General features: G+C 45.5%; 1 protein-coding gene across 2 annotated transcripts in view; it reads left to right on the forward strand.

Moving 5' to 3' along the window:
• The first annotated feature begins 350 nt into the window (after positions 1 to 350).
• foxp4 (forkhead box P4) overlaps positions 351 to 25,319 on the forward strand; it is a 92,411-nt gene continuing 67,442 nt past the window's right edge. For both annotated transcript variants that reach the window (XM_041950400.1, XM_041950408.1), the window contains exon 1: positions 351 to 481. The gene's annotated coding sequence lies outside the window, so the exon portion shown is untranslated. The remainder of the gene's footprint in view (positions 482 to 25,319) is intronic.

The following is a 25,319-nucleotide window of genomic DNA, read 5'->3' on the forward strand; positions in this document are numbered from 1 at the left end:
GACGGGATGCCAAAAAGTGCGGAGCGGCGGAGAGGTTATTCGCGCTGAATAAGCCTCTTGAAGAGATAGCGGGGGAGGCAGACGCAACAAAACAAGACGAGAAGCTGCGCTCTTTCTCCGCGGCAACTTGCGCACAGTGCCAGAGTTTTAGCGGCAGTATTGTTCTGACTTCACTCCAGAGGGGCCACTCCGAGGAGAGAGGACGCACACAAAAGGGAAAAGGAAAGGACTAACGAGCACGCTTTTGTCGTTTAAAGTAATGGTCCTGCGGTCTTAGATCCTAGATTTCTCTGTCTCTCTCTCTCCTCTCTTTTTCTTTCCATTTTTTTTTTGATTTTTTTTTTCTTCCCGTCGGTTTGTGTCCCCCTTTTTGTCGCCGCGAGAGAGTGGACGCGCCGGGGGCTCGAGGAGCAGAAGCGGGCTGTCCACATGGTCCAACCACTGGCGTGAAAGTTGACTTCTTCAGAAAACAAGAGAACAGGTTGATGCATTATCTACACTTTCCTCTACCCCCCTCCTCCTCCTCCTCTTCCTCACCGCCACCTTTTTTATTATTATTATTATCTTCCTCACTCTTTCTGTGCTTCCATTGAAACTCTCCGACACACACGTTTGTTTACCAAAAGCCAAAAAACATCGAGCTGCAACTTTCCATCGCACATTGTTTGTGAAACTCCTCCAAGTCAGCCCCATGACACGGAGAGCTGAGCAGCGGGGCACGCTCGCAGCTCTCCTCTTCCACACTTGCCTCCGTCCATGTTTCACTTCAACTTCGCCTGTTTCCGCGGACTTCTGAACGCTAAACTCACCGGCCACGTTTTTTACACAGCCTCTCTCACGCCGCTGTCCTTCATCTGTCCGCTTTCCTCCTGCAGGATCCCGGTGGAGTACGCTGCTTTCGGCCGCCTCGCCGCTGGCACACGTGTGAACACACACACAGCCCAAATGTAGTTTATTTCCAGTCGGCTGATTTTTTTTAATGGGATGGCGCATTTTATTTGAGCTGTTAGAAGTGACCACCGGTCTCGGTCACTTGTCCGAAGTGTCCGCTCATGAGACGGCGCAAAGTTAGTTTTTCTCTCCCCCTCTTCGCGCAGGTTAGACTAAGATGTCGGGAGTGGATTTGAATGGAGGCAACAAACTTAACTTGGCGTCCCTGTTAATAAGCCTTGTTAAGGGATTTGATAGTAAACACTGGCGGAGGTTATGTGGTGATAATTTTACGCACCCGTCTGAACGCTTTGTCATCGCTGTGTCGGCTCCCTCCCGCCGTCAAACACCCTCTTTAAATAGTTTCATTTTGGCTTTTTTTGTTAATTAAAGAATAGCGTCTAAAATGACCAAAAATGGCCTCACAGCCCTCTCTGGAGATAATAGAGCCCTCGGCTTAAGGAGGGGGAAAAAGCCTTCTTGTGGACAGTCAATAGGTCAGAGGACAATACTTTCTTTTCACACGATTTTGACTTTTGAAATTGCAGCCGCGTTGTTTGACCCTGCTGATGTCTGCGCGGATTAAATAATAAAAAGCAACAAACAGCGGAGTGTGTGCGCAACAGGACGCGCAGGAAAGTTGTTCGTGCACAGAAGTTGAATCCCATCTGAAACGGGATGATATTAAAACGGATCTGATCCGTGGTGCTGTGGATAATTACTGCGTTATAACGCTGATGCGTCTCAGTCTGTTTTTGTTACTCAGAAATGAGGCTGACTGCATGGGGAAAAAAGTACACATGATATGCTTTTGGTGATGAAATATAAAAATATTCCCACATATTTAGAGTTGACTCAGGCAATATTATAAATTTAGAAATTGAGGGGGTTGAAGCCTGCACCAGAACCTCTGCATGACCCATGTTTTTCCCTTCTTTTTGCAGTCATAAACCGCCTGAAAGTAGGCCTGCACCACAAAGGAAAATGATCTTTTCTTCCTCGAGAAAAAGAAAAAAAACTTATCACCGACACTATAATCTTTTTTATATAACATACCGTAATGACGCAAACGGTTTAAACTCGCCTTTAACAAACTGCGCGTAGCGCAAAATGTCTAACATCAGTTTGAGTGTGAAAATTGAAGTTGTTCGTTTCCTTTTTCTCCCTCATCAAATATGAAACATCAGCCAACACTTCCCCGCTCGTCAGATGGACTCAGGTCCCGCATGATGGAAAAGCTGCAGACGAAAAAAAAAAAAAAAAGTCCGAGATGAAATGACAATTAATTGCTGTTAGTTGTCTGTCATTGAGAGAAAAGCATACAGGCCGTGTGGGTGCACACCCTGACACGGGCATTATTGCCCCGTGATTGATGGGCGCCGGGGCATTTGGCATAATTAATTTTATTTACTGTGTCCTCTCTCTCCTGTTGTGTCCCCCCCCCTCCCCCTCCTGTCCTCTGTGGTGGCATTTCCGCGACGCGATGACACACTTTTAATTGCACTTTAATAGAAGATCCAGCGGGAATGAAAAAGCTCTTCATCACGTTTTATGACCTTGTCAAGTTTCTGGTGTCAGACAGGAAAGCAGGTATTTTGTGGTGACTGGGAGCCCTTGGTGTGAAGTGTGTGCAGAATTAAAAAAAAAAAAAAACAACTTTATTTCACCTGCATGAAAAGCACATTAAGCTTTACAAAAGCTGCACAGCAGTGTTTTTAATGTGCAGCAGTGCTCACAAAGCCTCACGTTGTGGTTTATTTAAATCAACAAAATTAGATAACAATTTTAAGATGTTTAATTTATCCATTTTATTGTAGACATAAGTTAATGTGTTTTATTTGCATACCAGTGTACCTGAAGCATTTTGTGTGTGGAAATAATCTACACAATTGTGTGCTGCCAGTAATCCTCCATGCATCTACCTCGGCTCATTCTTTTAGATGTGTCTAACATGCCCGATTGGCTGAAACGATTTCCCAGAAATATGGTAAAAATAACTCGGCCAGTTTTGACTTTGATTTTCTTTAAAAAAAAAAAAAAAAAATCCCTCTTGTTGCTACATGCTCCTCCAGCTGCTTCATTTATCTGTGGTGCACTTAGGGCTCAGCAGCCGAGATGTCTCAGTTAAAAGGAAGGTGTTTGGAGTTACAGGTACGATGCCCAACCAAACCCAGCTTGCCACATGATTTAGTTATTTGGCGGTTTTCATTTAAAATCGCCTCGCTGATGATGAGAAGCCACAAAAAGGGAGAACAGTGAGATTAAGGATAGAGCTCTTTTTTTTTTCTTTTGGAAATGCCTTGCTTCTATTTCAGCATTTGCCAACAAACTCACTGTAAAGTTATTGTTTCTGTGTAGTGCTTTGCTCGTTGATAGGCTATCACATCAGTGACAGGCTTTTCATGGAAATATAATGGGAGACAACGAACAAAAGAGTATTTGAGAGGCAGGAGTAGTTATTTGGGTAAAAGAGAGAGTGCGTGTGCAGGAAGCCAGAGGTGTCAGAGACAGATTGACTCTCTCCGCTCTCTGTCGGCTATTGTGCGTCCGTGTCTGTGTGTTTGCCTCAGCGTTGCCACCTTTTCTCATCTGACTTGCTTCGACACTTTTCCTTCTTTGCTTTTTCTTCTCCTCCCTCCTCTCCCGACAGCTGTGTCTTTTCCACGTCCTGTTTTCTTTCATTGTTTGCAAGAGAGGCTCGCGTACTGCTGATTTTTAGCAGCCTCTGCTCTCCACCAGACAGTTGTTTTTCTGTTATGCTTACTGACATATGACTTAAATGATGATTTTCAGCTCGGCCCTGAGTAAAGTGACTGCGTGCCTGGTGTGTGTGACTCGAGCCATGCGTGAGACCGTCTAGAGACAGGCAATAATGGCTGTGAATCTCATGCGCTTTAAAACCCCTTCAGCGGGATTAAAAGCCACCAATATGATTGTGTTAGTCCATAAACTCACTCAGAGAGTCCTTACCTCCAGCATGAGCGCGTGTGAATGTATGTGTGGAAGGGTGTATATATCTGAGTGCGGGTGTGTGTACACAGGAGTGCTTTTTTCTCAATTCACCTGTCCTGCTTGAGTGAAAATGGACAGTATTTGAAGTTTTAAATGTCCTGTGCGTCGGTAGCGTTGATGGCTCGCCTGTCCGTCTCTCCATCTCTGGCGCTCTCTTCATTAAAGCCCTCCTGCTATCCCAAACCCACAAGTCTGAGTGGGCTTTTGGCTCCAAAGTGATGTTGAAGAGCACCCGTATACGACTCTGCTATACATGTAGGGTTTGACCTGTGATAGATACTCACTGGTTTACTTCTATTGCAGCACTTAGTGCATTACCTGCTTAAAAGCTGAAATGGTTAAATTTTCAATATCCTTTAGATGGGGTTTGAGAAAAGCAAAAATATTCCTGTGCAGGGAGCGAGAGCACGTTTTTAAATGGAATTATTTCAAGTGTTGGTCCTGAAGCTGCCGTTATTGCAAGATGTGTGCGCGTTTGAGCTGAAATGTGTTTTGGGCTTTTTAACTGTGGAGACATGGTAGGATAAGATATTCTACAGGTTGTAACAACTGTGTAATTCTGTTTTAAAATGAAACGTTTGAATGAAGTGTATGTGTGATTTTTTTGCAGGAAAATTCTTCCTTTTTTAGTGATATAAAAAGAAGGAAAATGAAAATGTGTGCGTCTCCATATGTAGGCACTGGGTACCATTCAAATAGCGGTAACAGGCTTTTCTCCTCTTTAAAGATATGTTCATGAAACATAATTGACAAATTAATGGATTAAATGAAGGTGTTATTCTTCATGGGCAGCCAGCAAGCGAGAGACTGTTCTGGTTGTGTGTTCAAGTGATTGACTGCACAGTGAAACTGCCGCCACATTGCTTTAGACTGAGGCCTGATTATACATGTGGTTCTAATTGAACCTGTTATTTAGGAGAGGTTGAGGGCTGAATACTTGTGTGTATGTGTGTGTGTGTGTGTCTGTCTGTGTGCATATAATAAATCCTGCACATTTTTCAAAGATGAGATGTGTCTTTGTGACGGGTTAGAAGGTGCTGTCGTACAGCAAAGTTGCGGGACGGCAGAGAGGGAGAGCGGGAAGACGCCTTCAGCGGTCTGTAGGAAGCTGACCACCTGTGAGGGAGAGGGAGAGCGGCTGTTGTCTTTTGTTGCCCTTTCTTTTGCCTTTTGTGTCTTTTTGAAAGAGCTGTCATTGCAGATGAGGTGACAGCCGCCCCGCTCGCGGTCCCAAACTAATTCTTTAAAATTTACACACTTTTCATCTTCTGATTGATAAGGTAATCATTTTGCCTGACACAGTGGTTTAGCCTGTGGTCATTAACATGTCCATGCGTTTCAGATGAGTTTTTCTATGTGTCTATCTGTGTGTTGGGTTTGGGGGGGGTAGAGGGGATGAGATGTTCCCCCAGCTCCACAGAGCGCTGGCCCATTAACAGCTGATGGATGTGGGAAGGAATGACCCAACAGCTCAGAGCGGAAGAGACTGTTTCCTATGGGCAGGGAGGGGAAAGGGAAGTAGGAGAGGGACGCGCAGAGAGATAGAACATATGAGCGAAAGGCTGGTAGAAGCGAGGGGAAACGACAGCGCGAGGGGTTTTAGGCTTTGGTCATTATAGCTGAGGAAGCATTAGATCAGCCTCTCCAGAGTGCGCTTGGCACCTGAGGCCATGGCTGCAGCTGAAGGAGAGGGCTGCGGCTGCCGAGTCTGGGGGAATGAGAGCGCATCGTGAAGTCAGGCAGTTGGAGCTATCAAGTCTGATTTCACAGAGGGAAAGAAAGAGTCACACGGGATCATTAGGTCAGTGGCGCAGCCAGGTGGAGCTCACGAGATGGTCAGCAGAAGCAGGAAAAAAAAATCCCTAAGCAGTGTCGTGTGTAGAGAATCTAAGAGAGCGCCTGTTGTGCTCAAGCGGAGCATCTTCATGAAACAGCTCTCATCAGTCGTCGTGTCCCCTGCTAACTCTGCATTGCTTCTGACAGCTGTATTTGTGTTATGGATTTTCCTTCACTCTGTCCCGTCTCCCTTTCCTTTTCCTCTGCCTCCCTCTCTCAGTAGTCGGCTCCCCTCCCCTCCATCGCCTCCACCCTATGACCTTTTGTAAGCACTTCATCAGAGAGCCGTTGGTGTTTTCTAAAGCGCTGCGACAAACTGACAGGGCAGCCGTCAATCGAGCGGGGGAACCGAGGGAGCAGATCAGTGGAAAGCTTCGCTCAGAACAACAATGTGACTAAACTTTCTGCAGCACTGCTTTAATGTGCATTGAAAAGGATGGCTGTGAAGGGTAGGTGACAGCTGTGAAGCGCAGGGCGAGAGAATGTTGGGGATACGCACACACAGGCGCATGTGCACACACATTTTGCACATTTCATAAACCGTCAGACTGCGGAGGAGCGTTACACTGCTCTTGAGTGCCCGTTTGTCCGTGGTGCTGCGGCGGTAAAATTTGCCGAGCAGATGAATGAGCGCTCCGGTAAAACGCTGAGATTCACAAAGGGGATGAGCGCGCGGGGACTCACATTCAGGTCCATAAACTCAACTGCAACCGGACTGAACTCAGCTCCGTTTTACATCTTATTCTCCTCCGAGTTCCTGATGTAAATACCTCAAATTCATATTTCCCTGCTCATCAGTTTGCTCGTTTCATTCCAGTTGAATCCCAATGTGTCTGTTTGACTGCAGTCATCAGACCTGCCATTAATCTGATTTATTTTAGCTTTTTTTTTTTGGGTGAGTTTTTTGATTTGCATCAGAATATTCGAATTGCCTCAACCAGCATGACTTTAACATTAACATATGATGATAGGAAATTAGCGATGCAGTATTTCCCCCCCGTTCTTGTTCCTTGCCGTCCTGGACCGGGGAGGTAATAACCATTTAAATGCATCTCATTATGTTTTCTAATCCGTAAAGTATCGGGGATGTTGGCTAACGCAGGCGAAAGTGAGGCTGGAGCGTTGGCGTGCACTGCTCTTTTATGGTATTAGTATTTATGGTATTAGTTCCGGGGGACATGGGATGCCTACTTAAGCTATTAGCATGTGAGGCGCCGTGGGATGATCCATCCCCTGACAGGACGAGTTGTTAACCAGTGTTAAACTAAATCACAATAGGCTGCCTGGGTTTGACGGATTGACAGAGCTCGCTCTCACCGCTTGCTTGGGCCTTCCTCCTCCACAGCGTGTAACCTCCCATGAAGATTTGTTCATGTTAGAATGGAAAAGAAGTTGTGATTTTACTTTTGCGGAACTTCTGGAAGAAATAGTGAGAGATCACTTTGAGAGTAAATGTGGTGAATGTGATTTTGTAGCAAAGGCTCTCTGTGTCTCTGTCTTCTTCTTCCTTCTGCTGTGGCTCTCAAGAGGAAGAGACTGTACAGGCTTTGCCCAGTGGGGTGCAGACACTATGGCTTCTATAGTGCCCTTTCAGAGAGGGGAGGGGAGTGGGAGGCAGAAGGGGAGGATGGTGACTGCTAGAGCCACTATCGGGAGTCTTGGAGATCGCTCACAGACGAGAGGGATGCTGCTCTGCATGTGTGCGCGCTTGTTGTGTGCGTGCGTGCGCAACCGCAATTAACTGTCAATCAGCGGGTGACCCTCCACCTCTCTCCTCCTCGGACGGAATTCCTCAGGTTTTAGGTTTTGTTTTTCAGGCGGCTGTCGGAGGAGAAGAAAAGCAAACAGGTCGTCACTTTCCCAACTTGTGTGTGTATTAGTTTTAGGTGTTTCGCTGTTCTGGAGAAAACAGGCTCTCTGTCATTATTTTTACAGATTGTCTCATGTGCATCAGAGACAAAAACTTTCCCAGACAGAGCGATGTTGAGTAGTTGTGTGCAGGTTCATTCGCGGCTGTTTTTTTTTTTTTTTTCCGCCCTGTGGCTGCTCGCTGTGCATTGAAACTCTGTGAGTGTGTATGCGCATACACATGCGCGCCTGTGTGTGGTGGGCATTGTTGACCGAGAGACATCTGCCACTAGATTATACCCAGCTGTTATCTGAATAATTGTGTAATCCCCCCTCGCTCCCTCCCTCTTTTGCTCCCTCCTTCCTTCCCTCGCTCCCTCCTCCTCCTCCGTCTCCTCCTTTGCTCCCCTTCTTGCCCCCACATCCCTTCGTCCTCCGACTGGCGAGACGGAGAGTGATGAGTCTCTTCTCTGGGTGGCACTTTGGGCTTTTTCAGGAGTGTTTATGAGTGTGTGAACTGGCGTGTGTGTGTGAGTGTGCATCTCTGCAGCCCCTGGTCACCGGTCGTTGTTTGACATTTGTAGAAGGGTTTTAGTCCCCACCCCACCCCTCACCCTCCTCCACATGCACACTCACCTCCCTCCATTTCTCCTCCCTGTGGCTCTCGGGGATATAAAAGTAGCCTAATCCTGCCAGATCAAGATTGCTGTCCACCACAGCTTTACCAGCCTGTGAATCAGAGCCAGCTCTCATGTTCCTGAGGAGAGAGAAGGCAGAGTGTGTGTTTGTGTGTGTGTTTGCGTTGTGGGCTGCTGGCCTTTGAAGCAGCGTTCGCTGTTTGCCGGCAGAATGTTGGTCAGGGGGTGAGAGGAAGGGAAATCAGAGAGAAAGCACTGAGAAACAAGAAGAAAAGAGGTTAAAAAGTAGGAAAAGAGAAGTGCAGCATTTGATCCTGACCAAGGTAATTTGCAAATTACTCTCAACGGGCTGCATATGATACTGTTCAAATATATTTACTGTTATCAGATTTCATGGTAATTAAAGAAAAGTTTTCTAATTGTTTTTTTTTTCACTTCTACCATAGTTTTTCTTTTTTTTTTCTTACTTCAATGCATCAATTCAAGTTTTAAAATAAAAAATGCCATTATTTTTTTCTGCTAACAATTAATTAAAACTATTTTTTTCTGGATTAAAAGACAAAAAAAAAAAAACATCATTCGAATATATTGCTGTCACATGCCCACTGCTCCACTGTATCTACAAAGGCACAACACAGTGTTTAAACCCAGACGTTTTCCCTTCTGCCACAGACAATTTTGGTCGACTTATAACGAGACATACGTAAACTAAAAAAGACAATTTTATCAGTCTTTTTTTTAACTTTAATTTAAAAAAAAAAAAACATCTGAAAGGATGTATGACACAGCATGCGTGCCTGCAGTTGCCAGGGCCGCCTTCATTTCTGGTCCGCGGTTCGCTGGAAAGTGTTCTTTTCCCTGTCGGAGCTCTGATAGTCACTCACTGTGAAGGACTCAACGCTCGCTGTCTCTCTTTTCTCCTCCTCGCCTCGTATTCTGTTGCACTTTCTCCTGTCCATCTACCCCCCCCCCCTCACCGTCTGTGCTCTCCCTCTCTCCTCCTCTCCCTGTCATGCCTGTTGTCTCTAATTATCACGGCTCTGTGTTCCCTCAGTCTCTTCATTACATCCAAGCTGTCATCACAGTTTACCTCCAACATTTGCTACCTCTCCTCAGGCCCCATTTCAATAAAAATAATTCATTCTGTAGGACTGAAATGACAAGACTCAGTGCAAGGTCAATCAATAGCCCTTTCAACAGTCTCTGAGAAGCTCATTTTTGTGTGTGTGTGTGTGTGTGTGTGTGTGTGTTTGCTTTTTTTAACAACAAATTGAAAACGTCATTGAAAGATTGAAAAGGGAAAATTTCTAACTCATTTTTTTTCTGCATTAAATCTTTTTGTTAAGTAAAATATTTTGCTCTCTTTGAGTGCAAGCAAATTTGAAGCTGGAAGCTGTTACTGCAGCATATTCGCACGTATCCCTAATAATTCTGATATGTAAACTTTAAGTGTGCTTTTACTCATTCAAAGAATGAGTTCAGTGTAAGAAAAATGTGTTGAATTATGTTGATCCGTTTTGCTCAGTCCGCTCTGTGATTGTAGTGAAATGTGAATGCAGTGTTTTGTCAGCACACCTACATGTCCCTGCACGAAAAGGTTCGGCCTCACAGTGCAAAAACAGCCAAAAACAACAAATGACAGCGAATGAAATACAACCGTTTAACAGATTTCCACACTGTGTATTTTTTCCTCATTGTTTGCAGGGAAGTATGAGACTTTGTTTTGATGGATTTACAATCAGCACAGGTTTTCTTCTTCAGGGACTAGAGCATTTAATATCAGGTTGAAATGTGGCCATTGGGCTGTTGAATTAGCAGACACCACAATGCCCATTTGCCCAGTGAAGGTCAGCGCTGCCACATGCAACCTGTAGGCCCAATCGGCAACCTCTGCTGGTGCAGGTTTCCATTGTCTAAAGGTCAGTCGGGAACAGTGCATTAGACTCGGAAAAGTAGTTGGCGTAAACGAAGGAGGGGACTGAGCGAGGAAAGAAAGACTAAAGTTAAGAAGGAAGAGGACAGGAGGGAGGGCGAGTGGCAATGAAACCCTGGCATGCTTCGTGGTGTCAGGCAGGCGTTCGGCTTCTGGGAGCTTTGTGAGAAGTTTGCCTGCGAAACTTTGCTGAAGGCTGGGTTTGGTTTGAGCGGCTCCCCCGGGGGTTCGCTCGGAGAGTGGGTGGAGGGAGGAGGAGGTGGGAAGGGAAGTGGGAGAGCAAAGAAGAGGAGAGGGGAGCAGAGCACAGAGAGCAGGCATGCCGTCACAGTCGTCCATTGTAACGGCGCGCAGGCCCTTAGTCGCTGATCTAAGAAACACAACTCCTGGCTCACGCCCCCTCCCTCCCCCTTTCTCGTCTCTGCCCTTTTTTGCTCTTCTCTCTCTCCCTCCATCCTCCTCCTTCCCGCTCTGCCTCGCTGTCTATCTCTCTCTTAGCTTTCGACGGCTCTGCGCTGTGGCTCTAGCGCTGGTTATTAACATACAGTCTGCATTAGTGGAACAGTGGCCGGGCCTATTTGCTGGTAATGAGGATAGGGGGGCCCGTGCTCTATAGTAGCTTGTTTGACCTCCAGTGGCGGGGTCAAGTTCATCCTGAGGAGGTGTAATTCTCTCCCCCCTCAGCCCAAACACATGACTGCACCCTGGGAGGAGGATGTCGGGGGGGGGGGGGGGGGGCGCAGACCGAGGTGGCCCCTCTTCATCCCAAATTTGAATCTCTCGTCTCCTTCTCCGCTCTCTCCTTCCTCTCCCTCGTCCCCTCTCTTCCCACAGGGTTAATAGAAGGGGAAATTGATAGTTCTGTGCGGTAATTGTGGCTTTGAGAATTCTCTGTCTCCCACGGAGAAAGATGAGGGCAGCTGTACCAAAGACAGAATGACGTGTTGTAAGAGAAAGAGAGAGGGAGAGATATAGCGAGAGAGGCAGATGGAAGAGCAAATAGAAAAGCCCCCACACCTCCACCGCCGCACCCCCCCAGGGTAGGGGTCTGATTGGTTGATGAGGGAGCGTGTTGATTGGCTGATGACGAGCTGAGATCTCTGTGTAACTTTTACTAGCCGGGCTCTAATAATCATTCAATTCATTATCCAATCAGAGAGACTCACCACACTGCTCCGTATCCTCACTGATTCTCCTTTTAATTCTCCTTTTGAACCCCCTCCCTCCCTCCCCCCCTCTCCAATCCTCCCATACCTCCCTGAGGAGTCGGGGATGGACAGATGAGTGGAGCACACTGTATCTGTTCGGTTCTGCTCTGCTGCTCGCTGAAGTAGAGAGAGACAAACTTATATTCCACTGATGCCCGTGCTGAATGGACTCTCTGCCTCCCTCTCTCCTTCAAGAGGGGCTTTTCTTTCCCAGGGGCAGAGCTTTATAATTAGTCTTCTTCCAGAAATAGAAAACTAGTTTTCTGAGGTGAAGTCACCCTCTGATGTGTCGTCTTTAAAGCTGCAAATTTGAATTGATATAGAGCGAAGCAAAATCTATTTTCCATATATTTATATATACGGAAAATCAGTTTTCTCCACCACCTGCCTTATCGCCACAATTTTCATGTTTATTTTTATGAAAATTAAAGCTAAAACAAAGTGACTGAGAGCGAACAGTTTTTGGTCAGATAGACATTTTGTTTCTGTAGTAACAGCAGGTCTTGTTTTAGCTCCTGCCTTAGTTGTTTAGTCTCGACTCAGGCCACCCCAAGGCTGTCACCCAGGCAACGTTGTATGTGTGTGCCTGTGTTGTCTTTATATTATTTAATTTTCTTTATTGCGCGGTAAATTTTTTTTGTGTATGTGTAGTGTATATGTAGTGTTTTTCTGCCCTGTTTTTCCCACCTCTTGTTTCCCCCCTTTACTCCCCCCCCCCGACACACTCCACTCCGCTCTGCCTCCCCTCGTCGCTCTCCTTTTCTCTTCCCCTCTTCCCCTCCACTCCCCTCTCCTTTCGCTTTCTCTGTCCGTTAATGAGAATGTGTTAACGAGAAAGAAAGATCTATTGGGTATAGCACAATTTATCAGAAAGGCAGAGGTTTGGAAGAAAAAAAAGGCGGCGGGCCCTTCAAAGAAGTCCTATTCTTGTGGTTGTGAATGTTTGATGAGACAGTGAAAAGTTCCCCGTCTAACGTCATGGTGTCTGAACAGAAGAGAACAGAACCGTTCTAATCATGCCGCACAGAAAAAAATGACTTCCAACCCGATTTAATTAACTGATAAGAAACGGCTTCAAATTAATTTTTCAAGGATGTAAGATTTTGATTAAGAAACTCCTAAAAGAAATAGACGAATAATCAATTTTTTAATCAACTTACTCAAATGGTAACTGGTTAATATGATAATTCTAGCAATTAGGGCAAATATTGTCGAGCAGCAGTTTCTATGCATCCTGTTAAAGGAATTATAATATCTTTACATCTAATTATCATGGTTATTTAATTTTTTTGTAAGGCTACCTCTCAATTTTACCATTCGTTTTTTCATCTGCCATTATAGGGATAATGAAATGAGAAGTTGGAAAGTGTAATAAGATGAAACTTTTATAAGGGCCAACCTGAATGGGGCTTTTCACGCACCCTGATTGGATAGGTATTTAGGGAAGGGGAAAGGGGGAGTTGTTCAGAATGACATTATTTCTGCTGGTTTTACACGCAAAGCTGAGATGGATCTTTTAGATGTATGATTCTTTTATTTCGTCAGCAGATTAAAGTAGCTAATAGCTCCTGGCTTCTCTGTGTGTCTCCTCTCTTATTCATAAGCAGGTAGGCCCGGCCGATGAATATGCTCGCCATTTCTAATCTGCGAGAGAGAGAGGAAAACAGATTCAGCTTTGATTGAGGGAAAGATCGGGCTGTTCACCTGCTAGTGGCCATAAAATGTGTATGTGTGTGGGTATGTGCTGCGTGTGTGTGTGTGTGTGTGTTTCTCTAATTGGACAGGTATTGTAGCAGAGGTGAAGAGGGGCCAGTTGAAGAGAGAGAGAGGGAGAGGGGGGGGGGTAGCAGAGAAAGAGCTGGCAGGGGGTCTGGGGCTTTAGGAGAGCAGCAGTTCCTTACTTCAAAGACGGCTTACAGGGTGGACAAACGCTAACCCCGCTCACATACCGCTGCAAAACCACACACTCCACATTCACATACAGTGGCTCTTTTGCCTCTCATGAGATGAATATCCATCCCCCTCTCCCACTCCTCTCTCTCTCTGTGTCTCTGCTGTATCCCTCGCTCCTCGCACGCTGAACATCAGTGGAGTCGTGCGTTCAGAGGGAAATATTGACAAAGCGTTTGGAGAGATGGAATGGTTCCTTTAATTATATGCTGCTCTTATGATGCATGGTGTTTCTGGCTGGCTGCTTCCACGCGCACACACACACACGAATGCACACGCATGCTGATCAGCTGAATAGGTATTCCTGGCACAAACCCCTGTATTGAGCGTACATATTCAATTAGCAAAACGCATTAGCAAAACTTGGCATTTGTTGTTGTTTTTTTTCCCCCTCCTTGCTCAGAATTAATGGTTTTGATATGCTAATTAGCGGGTAATTTAATTTCAAAAGGCCTCAATTAACAGCAGCGTTGTGGACACGAGGAAGTTAAGCAGCGTAATCTAATTTGCATTAGTAACGAGCAGGGAGTAATTAGTCTCTAATTAGCCACTTCAGACAGCACTTGTGTTTACTTTCCTAATGAAGTGGAGGGGCTTTTTTTTTTTTTTTTACAGGGAAGCCTCTTGCATGTCTGCGCGTGTTTGTGTGCGTGCGTATGCCTGTCTGTGCATGTGTGTGTGTGTGTGTCTGATTTGAGGGGGTGGGTGGCTGGCACCAGAGGGAGAGTGGCATATGGTTTACAGTGTGGCTCCAGTTACACACATGGACACCCCCCACCCTACACACACACACACAAACACACACACGCACAAACAAACACTGCCACACACACACACACAGAGGTCAGACCCTGCCGTCTTTTGTGATTGGGCGCACACTCGCAGTAGTTTTCAATCCATTTCAAACTTCCCTATAGGCTCACTTACACACGCCACAAGGGATTGATTGTGCGTTTTATCTTGATAGTGTTTCTCCTGGTATTATTTTTTTGTGTTGCAATAGCTTGCAATATTTTCATATTTCCTCTTTGGTATATCCAGGCACTTGCTGTAGTCTTTCCAAATGATATTTTTTCGCATCGTGGAGAGTCTAAACTGTTGTGTTTGAGTGATGACGTTACAAACCATGGTTGCTGGCCGACCTAATGCAGGGTTTATTTCTGGGATACTGTTGCCTGTGTTGACAACGTAGCAAAACAGAAAAGGAGAGACTGAAAGCTAGATAGATGGATAGATGGATAAACAGACGGCCTCGTGGTACACTGTTTTTATTCCCTTCGTTGCTATCTTTTAAATGATTTGGCAATATATCCTAAGCATCACGCAAGAAAAATAGTGGACAAATTAAATGCAACTTTTTCTGGGATGAGCGTTCCAGTTGGAACTTTTCCATTCACAGCCGTGTCAAAAACAAGTTGAAAACAACAGGCTTCCTCCTGGGCTTTTTTTGGGAAGGGAGACGGGGTGGTGGAAGGGTTGCAAGGGGAGCAGCATAGCAGGGTTTTAGGGGAGGGGGGGACAAGCAGCTGCCCTATTAGCCCAAATCTGTTGTTCAGAGGAGGAGGGAGGAGGGTGGAGCAACACCACTGAATTTCCACAAAGGAAAGCACACACTTTATTCTTCACTTTGTGTGCAAAGAAGGCTATATTCTCAGATTATGCTACATATTAACGTACATTTAACCCCTAACACCTCTTCGGGTGTAGATCTGGCCTTAGTTTTTACCCATAATCCAGTGCAAAGGACAGAAGAGACCGTGGGGACCCCATTAACTGACAGCCACTCTGATGGGAGGGCGTTTTTCTAAAGGCTTTTCCCCAACCTTCCATGGGAATAATAAGAGAGGTCAGAAAGTTGGGTGACTTCCTGCTGCAAAAGGCAGGGTCACAGCGCTGGTTGGCAGAAGTAGTCAGCACTCAGCGGACACGACTTGGAACACACACACACACACAAACACACACACACACAGTGAATGGACGGCAACTCGTAGTGCAGAACCTGTGTGATTTACTCACACCAAGCGCAGAAGCTGGAAAGAATTCAATAAATATAATGAATGAAGGCGCTACAGTGATTATCAGCCCTTTTCCAACACTGACCTCTAGCCATACGCAGATACACGCAGATTTATAGCCGCAAACATCCACCGATATGCACATACGCACACAAACACTCACACATACACATCCATAAATAGGCAACTGATTTACAAATGAGCTGACCTGTGTGTTGGCCTTGCTCTCAGATAGGCTCACACCCCCACCAGGATGCATAAATCACAATGGACATGCATATGCATGAGCATCTGAGGAGGTGGGATAAGTGTGTGTCTGCGTGTGTGTGCGTGCGCGCGTGTGTGAGCACCAGCCAGCAGCAGTGTTTGTATCGATCATTGAGGCTTAGTTAAGTGCCTTTTATTTCATTGAGTTAAAGTTAAGGACCGTGGACAGGCCTCTCTCCAGTGCGTGTTGCTTTTGAATGGCGAGAAAGCAAGAAAGAAAGAAAAAGGAAGAGAAAGAACTCTTAACTGTTCTTTTCCCCTCTTTTTAGTGGCATCCAGGGATAGCACATCACATTAATGGAACCTAGATGACGTTTCATGTCTCTTCTCTCTCTGGAAGAAGTGGTTTTGGTGTTGGACCTTTGCCTGATGTGTGTATGTATGATGTGAGCTGCTTTAACCTCCTCTTGTTTTATGGACTTATACATGGCTCTGGATCTCACTGCTGCTAGATTAATTTACACACCACTCACACATGCTTGCCAAATCTCCCTCTGTCTCTCCCTCTCTCTCTCTCTCTCTCTCTCTTCCTCCCTCCCTCCTTCTCCCTGAAGACAGAGCAGAAATTGCCTGGCGAGGTAAATAAATTACTTCCATCGATTGCTGTAGTTGAGGAGTGACTTTATCACAGTTTGACTTGTCCAGATACAGATCAGCGTGTGACAGCATGTGTTTTTTATAATGTGCCACTGTGTCTACAGTACGCGTGTGTGCGTAAGACTTCGTTTACATGTGTTTGTGTGTGTGTGGGCTGCAGAAATCAGTGTAAAATCTACCTGATGGGTATCTCAATATATTAAAAACTATTGCTGGAGCTACTGTATCGTCCGTAAGCTGTGTGCGAGTATGTGTGCGTGTTAGAGGTCTAATTGAAACAGGCCGCCATGTGCATATTGAAAAGCAGATGAATTAGGCTGGTTTTATTAGAGAGGGATGTTCCAGCTCACCTTGTGTCCAGGTGGGTTGTTGGCTGATTGAGTTTATCTCTGTCGTGTTCTCCATCAGCACTGGCCACTGATAAGAGCCACAGAGAGATGACATCCTTGCACAGCTTACACTGATACTTACTTCTGATTGCATTTGTTTTATCTACGTATTGTGTGTGTAAAAACTTTCAGCTCACCTTAACCTCCTTGCCCCAGATGTCACTACACAGAAAGAGGTTAAAAGTTCACCAAAAAATGTCCCAAGCGCAGAGGGTGTGTGTGTTTCTGTGTGTTTCTGTGTGTGTGTGTGTGTGTGTGTGTGTGTGTGTGTGTGTGTGTGTGTGTGTGTGTGTGTGTGTGTGTGTGTGTGTGTATAGCAGTCTGGGACACATGCTGTTTTAATAGACGCTGTGCTGACGTTACTGCAGAGGCCAAGAAGCCACCGTTAAAAAGAAAGGATTTGGAAAAAGAGCGAGAAAAGGCCTCATCTGTTTGCATTAAACAGTGGAAGAACTGACCAGTGACGGAGCAAATGAGCGTCAGACGGCTAAAAGATATCTGCTTTTCTTGCTTTGTCGCTGGCTTCAGCTTCCCCTCCCTCATTCCCTTCATTCACTGCGCTCCTCCTCTTATTTTATATCTCTTATTTTATCTCACTTATCCCATTTGAAGGTAAACGGTATTTGCTTTTTACCTCTGACTAAATGTATCTGTTAATTAGCTCTACTATTATTTTTTGTCTTAAAAGTCCAAAAGAGAAGTAAGACAAGGCTGCAGCGGAAAGGATGAGGAACGAAAAATGGAGCGCTTAAAAGCAGGCAGCCAGTTTTTTGTCCTTTTTTTTTAAACGCACACTCTAACAGCAGTCCTCGTGGTTTATTCTGACCAGTCTGTCTGTCATCTACAGTATCAGGTTCTTTTCTGCATCGGATGCTCCTGATTTGAGAATTAATTAGGCGGCGCGGTGGCGTCAGGGTTGGGATTTTGGGTTTGTTCGCTAGCTATTTTAGTAGCTAATTACTGAGGGGGAGAGTGTTAATTGGAATTCTCTTAGATAATGTGAACTCCTCTTCCCCTTTTCTCCCCCGCCTCCACTAAAGTTTAATAGAAAACCACAGCACTTAATAGGCCTCTCGCTCTCAGACTCTCTGTATTTCTATAGTTCTTTTATTATTTCTTTTTCTTTTATTTTGATGTTTCTGACAGTAGCTCAGATGATGCCTTTGGGGGACGGGAGATGTTTGGGGTCATGCTGGCGCTCTGTGTTTGTGGACTGCTCTGTGGGGTGAGCTGTACTCAGAGGAAGTGACATACAGTAATCCTCTCAGACCTCATCGGTATATCGACTCCTTTTCTCTCCCTGACTTGCGGCATGTTACCTTTCACAGGGCACAAAATTACAGAGACACAGAGCTCAGCGACATATCTCACAGAGAGAAGTGAGCAAAGGACAGGAGGGTGTGTTAGATTAAAAAAAAAAAGAAATAAATAAAGAGCTGTAGTTCACAGAAAGATCGTGATTAATGTTCACTGCATTTAAATTCTCTGAAAAATAAGTTGAAAAACATCATTTTGCTCATCTCAAGGCGTTGCACAGTCTTTTTATTCATTTATTTTATGCTTAACTTTTGTTGCACTGATAATGAACAAAACTGGCCTAACCTGCATTTTGACTTTGCGTTCTCTCCATAGCCTGGGGTGCCGAAATGCTAATTCAGTGGTGCGTAAGTAAGGGATAAAAACACAAAAAAGTGATTTTAATTTTAAAGAATGTTCTAAATGAAACAATAGTTGCATTTGGATGTTGTTATAATTGGAGGGAATGGCTGACTAGATAAACAGACTTGGGTTGCTGGCGTCGGAGCACACACTTGGGGGTCTTTTCATAATCTGTGCTCTGTTTAAAAATTAAACTCCGAACCAGCAGAAAGCAGAGAAGGAGCAAAATTAATATACAGTGAGAGAAGACTAATCAGAGATCTGTGGTTTCATTGTAATTCCTCCGCCGTCCTAAGCTGTGACAAAAACATTATTTAACATCTTTACCTCCGCTTCAGCCACTCAGAAAGGCTCGACGCCCGCTCACACACACACACACACACACACACGAAAGACCTTACAGTATTTTAATATCACTGCTTGTATATTCTAATCCTGACACCACTTGAAATATAATTCCTTCCCCTATTTTAAATCATGGATGTGAAATTGCATTAAGGCAAGAGTGTGTAGGCATGAAAGCAGGGATGTTAAATGGACATATGAATGCAGGGTTGAATCCTAACCTATTAAGTACTTTCCTTATTATTTCTGAAAGTGGAGCGTGATAATTAGTTTGGTAGAAATCCTATAGCAGGGTGGAGGTATGGGTCTCAATAGTTGAGCCAAATTAATTTCTTCTGTCACCTTGAGCATATGTTCCTCTTAATAGGTTTAATTTATTTCACGGTGATTATCTTTTTTTTTTCTTTTTTTTTTAACCACTTGACTGTGATGCACACATTCACGTCAAAAACCACTTCATCCTTCTGCACGTGTGAACGGTACATTCATACCTAAATATGATAGAGCTGCACGGCGTCATTACTGCTAGACTCCTGAGTCTTTGTGATCTGAGAGATGGCACCGTGCCGTTTTCCCAGGGGTCCCTGCTGCTGCGGCCCAGTTGTCATGTGATCCATGTGTCTGGCTAAGAGCTCCGTTTTTCTCAGGAGTCACTCCAAGTCTTTTTAGTCCTAAAAGTTAACAATCATTCCCGATGTTAAATCCATCAGGAACCTCCATGTGCCACGAGGTCGCTTCAATAATCTCCCCTGTGTGTGTGTGTGTGTGTGTGTGTGTGTGTGTGTGTGTGTTCTGAGGTTAGGTTGGACCATGGGAAAGTGGCATACCTGAGAGGATTAAAGTGATCCCAAGGACATGTTGCGTGGGACAGTATTCAAATACTCTTTCTTGTAAATTCAAGCACGTTGCCATTTTTAACACCTCACTCACTCACACACACACACACACACACACACCTGGGCCTGGGTCACTCTGACTGTGTTCATTTTCAGTATACCTTCAGGGTATGTCTGTGTGTGCGTGTGTGCGTGTGTGTGTGTGTGTGTGTGTGTGTGTGAGCGTGCGTGCCCCCCTCCCAGCCCCAGTGTGTATGGTTTGTTTTTGGTCTGGCAGGGATCACTCTAGTTGCCCTGTCTGGTTTCAACTTACACTAGTAAATTACACCCAATCACTGAAATTACATCCCATGGACTGGGCGTGTGCGTGTGTTTGCGTGCGTGTGTCTTCATTGTTGACGTCATCTCACAGAGATGTACTCCATGTCAGCTTTGATTAGACTGAATGAAGTCCCAACTGTTTTTGTGTTTTCGTCATTTAGGGGAAGTAAAATGGAAATGCAGCTGTTTTCTGTGTGTGTGTGTGTAGTCATGCATCTGCGTGTGTGCGTGTTGGCGGAAATTGCTGCGTTGTGTGTGTGGCCGCGAGTGCGTAAGAGTGGTTGTCAGCTGGTAAGCACAAAAGACACTGCGCGCAGTGAAGCTGAAGCACAGAGTCTCCGTTTTCATTCGAGCAGCTACAGTAAGGGAGGCTTGATGGGACAAAACTCAGACAGAGAAGCTGTAGTCTGCCAATTAGTGCACCAGATGTCAGTTATTGTTGGACTAGGATTATGGCAATAACTGCAATTGGCCAACGGTTATGAGCGTCTGTGTGTGTGTCTGTGTGTGTGTGTGTGTGTGTGTGTGTGTGTGTGTGTGTGAGAAGTGAACTAACTCTGCTGTGATAGATTTTAAACAATCTTCTTCTGGGACTTGCTCCTCTCTTTATTACACTCCTGGCACCTGCAGTGTTTTTCAGAATTCTCTCTCTAGTTTTTCAGCATTTTGGAAATGTAAACACTTCTAAAATACATCCAGATGTTACCAGCTGTGCTCCGCCACCACAAACACTGGGCAGGGAGTGTGTGTGTGTGTGTGTGTGTGTGTGTGTGTGTGTGTGTGTGTGTGTGTATGCGCCTCAAAGACTCCCTTCCCAACTATTCACTGTCAGACAGAAAAAAAATGATTGCCTGATTTTGTCGTATATCTCTCCTTCTTTGTCTGTGTGCGAGCAGGTTTTTTTTAAATATGGTATGTGTGTGTGTGTGTGTGTGTGCGTGCTGAATAAGACTATTATAGTTGTTAAAAGCTGCTGCAGGCTAACATTGGCTGAATAAAAGCCGCTATTAAATGCAGAAAAGTCAGAACTGATGCAGTGTGACAAAGACAGCGATTTCATAAAAACATTGACCTTATGTTTGCCCCATTATCTCTCTGTCAGTCTCCTCTCTCGCTACAGCACACACACACACACACACACACTCATGCACTCACTAGCACACGTAAAGCAAGAGTAGCGTTTTTATGGCAAAGCTCCATTTAGATTTGTCCTTACAAGAGATTGGACTGAGTTCAACCACTTTGTGTAGGCGAAGTTTAGAAGGGTCTAATTGTAAGGTGAATGGTGTTAATGTTTGTTTATGAAATAGCCTTTACTACAAGTACACACACACACATACACACACATACACACACAAATACACTTGCTTGAGTTCTAATTAGCAGATGTCCTTACCTTCCATAATAATATTATTACCGTTATTATTCTCGCTTTCACTTTCACACATGATCCCACACACACACTTTTCAACAGGTGAATACATTAAATGTCAGCCTCACACTATTTCAGATCTATCAGCATACTGTATATGTGTGTGTCAGGGTGTGTATGTGTGCATGAACATGTATTTGTTTATGCACCATGGCCATGCTGAAACCTTGCTCCTTGGGGAGTAATTATAGAAGAGGTTTTCTGGCCCTTTTTTCTCATTAGTGTGAATATGGAGAGAAACGGTGGAACTTCAGTTAGCACGAGTACACACGCACAAATGCACGCGCACACACACGGACACTGTGTGTGAGGCAGAGGTCCAGACATGTGCGCGGTGCTGAGGCTGATGCCATGACTTTAGTCTGGAGGTACGTGGTGCGCTTCTTTTGCCACAAGTCTATTTCAGCCCCAGCTTCTCTGTATACATACACACTGTGTGTTTGTGTGTGTTTCTCCCGTTCGACAGCATCTGGCTGTAGCCTCACTCAGTCCTTCAATTCAAACTGCAGGTTGTTTGTTTGGGTTCGCCCTTACAAACACACCATTAGGCCTGCCCTCTGCACTGAGGACTATTCCTGGCTCTGGCCTCAGTTTAGCTCAGGCCTGCTGCCTGGCTCACTGGAGGTCCCTGCAGGCAAACCTCAAGTCCTACCAGAACCCAGGAAGATCCGAACCACAGCGCACCGCCCAAGCCACCACAGTGAAACTCTAGCCTGCTTCAACCAGGCTCGCCCCACAGCGAGCCTTAAATGTCAGCTGGAGGGTTGTAGTGTGTGTGTCTGCCATATAAGCACATCTTTTCTGATTGATTGTTAACCCGTCATGATGCAACAAGTCCACCTTTTTTGCAAACAAACAGGTATGGACAAGAAAAAGGCGAGAGCCTTTGCGGCTCACACTCGCAGCCAGTGAAAAAGGGAATGAGAGATGTGAAGAGAAGAAAAGAAAGAGAGAGTGAGTGCTGGCAGGGGAGAGAAAGAAAACAACAAAGGTGGTTAGGACAAAAGCAGTATTGTATCATTGAAATGACTTGTGAGTTGAAAGCCTTAAAAGTCCTCCCCAGAGTCAGGTCATAAAGCCCAGAGACGGGCTTGGCAGCTGAGGCCAGAGCCAGACAGGCCTGGCAGTCGAGCCCAGAGAGCTTCCAGTAACAGGAGATGTAAAAATCAATTTGCCGTGAAAAAGGTAAACAATCGGAAATGACAAATATGCAGGTTCTTTCCATCGCTCTTTTTTTATCTCTTGCTATTTTCACTGTTATTAAAGTAGACAAATGCAGGGGCGAGGAGAATGACTAGTCAGGAGTCATGTGGTGAGGGATCCCAGCAACCTTCGGGGGGGAGGGTAAGAGAGAGAGGGAGTTTTTTTCTCTCTTTTTTTACACTACCTGAACCAGTCAAGCTGGACTTTTACAGTCAGCAGTTGAAACGCACACAGTCCACATTAGTATGGATGTTGTGATCGCACGCAAACGCACACATGAGGATACGTCAGCAGCCCCGATTAAAGAGACGGAGGTCGATACGACCGTGTGGATGGAGGAACGATTGAGGGATAGGGGGATGACAGCTAGAGAGATTGAGGAGAGGAGGGGGTTGAATCCTTGGGGGCCTGTTTGGTCGTAAGGGGCCCTCGGGGGCCCCAGCGGAGACCTCCATTAGGCGAACGATCCGAGCCTGGGGGAGCCGGTGCGGTGGCGGGTCTCTCAAGGCAGGGGCCGGTCTGTTTAGCAGCAGTTTGTCTGCATTGCTCATAGCATTGATCCGGTGTGGAGCTGCAGCCATAGGAAAGCTCTTTGCTACTGAATAGGCCGAGCAGCAGCGTATCGATAAGGCGTGAGTGGACCAATGGAGGGCCCTGCACCCTGTTGGTCATTTGGTTAAGACAGACAGATCTTGTTCAATACTCACAACCCACAGCTGCCTCATGGCATGTTAAGTCTACCGTGTGTGTGTGTGTGTGTGCGCGCCTGTCTGCAGAGCGCAGTTGCACATCCATACGTGCACGTGTGCGTGTGTGCGTGTGTGCGCGCGTGCGTGTGTGTGTGTACCACGATTTGTGTCTTACCAGAATCTAATCCTCTTTGCTTTCTCCACTTGTCCTTCTCAGATGAGCAGATCTGCTGTGACTGGCTGGGAAAAAAATGAAAGGGGGGAAAAAAGAACAAGCGAGAAAACAAACATGTTTCCCAGGCCCCAATTAGCCCACTTTTATTGCCCCTAGATATGCTCCGCCACTCCTCCTCACTCCCCCACCTCACTCTCTGAAGTCTGCTTACACAAAATGCTTCACATCGTTGAGAGTGCTTAAACATCAGCAGCAAGAAAAGGTGGCCAGGGGGGACACAGAGACAGGAGAGGGAGGCAGGGATGAAGAGGGAGAAGTGCCACTTTTGTCCTTCAATGTATTTTCTTAAAATCTGTGTTTTTAAACGAACACGCCCGGACAGGGATTCTGTTAAGTAAGTGTGCGTACGAGTATTGAGGCGGCAGGAGGTTTGCTACCATCTCCTTGTGTGTCATGCTGCACTGTAGGATATGTGTGTTTTGTGGTTGTTGTGTTTGTACAACATCAGTCGTTGAACGCTCGCAAACAAAACAGTTTGAACCCTCTGTGCAGAAGCCATCAATTCTTAATGAGATAATGACATGCTAACAGACTCACAGCAGCAGCTCTGTTTACAGATGAAGACAAAACCACAAACAAGACACAGACACGAGCTCCTTCGTTTTCCCGTCCTATACTCTTTCTTCTCGCTATTTTCCCCCTCTCCTCCAGCTATGACTTTGTGTGCTGGCCAAAACTTAGCGAGAATAACAGGTGGGGAACATCTTGATGGTTTGTGTGTGTGTGTGTGTGTGTGCGCGTGTGCGTGCGTGTGCGTGCGTGTGTGATGTGTGTCTGTCTGATAGACACACACACACACACATAAGCAGTAATGAGTCAGGCGCTATAATGTGGCTGCAGACCAGATTCCCTAATAAGAGAAGAATGTTGTCCATGGCATCCAGAGTTTTCCACTGGAATCACACATTCATCCAGCCCGTTTCCTGCCCCTGGGTCTTCCTCTCAGCGTGAACAGACGAGGAGAGGGAACCCTCTGTCTCCCTCTCCTTCTCCCCGCTCTTCACAATGTCCCTCGTCACCCTCCCTCGCCACATGCTTTTTCTCATCCTTTTCATCACTTTTTCTTTCCCCTCCATCACTTAGGGTCAGTTAACGTGGGCTTATTGCAGCTCTGTCTGTTCTTTCTCTTTGTTGGATCGCGCTAGTCTGGTTCTGGAGTGACACAAGCACATGACTCACAAAGTGAGTCAAACCAATTCAGGCTTATTGCTGAGGAAACGGTGGTGGATTAGGAGGAGAGGTGTCTTTCTCGGACTGGTACGGGAAAACACACGCGCGCGCGTGCACGCACGTGTGCACGCATACAGCTGAGTAAGAAAAAAAAAACATCTGTGGTTCAGTGAATCTCCAAATTAATGGAACTCTTAGTCTAGCTGTGGAGCAACTTTAAACAAACCAAGACAGAAGTTTAAAAATTCACATTCAAATACTTTAACCTTGAAATCTCCCCTTGCCAAGGCACCAGCTCCCTCTTTTTTTCATCTGTTAAATGTTTGAGTGTTTGATAGTTTGAGGTCTATAGCAGAACCCGCCCGGGAATTAATGTCATTCATATGCCCTGCGGAAATTACTTTTGAAATGCATATAATCTAAAACATGCAAATGAGGCTGACTTTGTGCACCCTGTTTAATATGAATTATCATTTTCTGAATACCTATTATTACTGCGTACATTTCTCCAATTATATTGTTCTTTTTTTGTCACTTTTGCATAAGGACGCACATGTGCACATCAGGAACACCAGAAACACGCACATGCACTTGCTCGGTCACATGCGTACGCGTGCAGGCGCATACGCGCGCTCACGCACACACACACGCACAGCAGAATGTCTTTGTGATGGGTGTATTTTAATGAGGAGTAATAAGGATGGTAATGACCCAGTCCACTTCTCTCTCTCTCTCTCACTCTCTGTCTTTGTTACTCTCTCTCTCTGTCTCTCTAGCTCCTTCTCTGTCTCTGCCTCTCTCACCCG

Source organism: Chelmon rostratus, chromosome 2 (assembly GCF_017976325.1).
Source record: "Chelmon rostratus isolate fCheRos1 chromosome 2, fCheRos1.pri, whole genome shotgun sequence".
Classification (NCBI taxonomy): domain Eukaryota; kingdom Metazoa; phylum Chordata; class Actinopteri; order Chaetodontiformes; family Chaetodontidae; genus Chelmon; species Chelmon rostratus.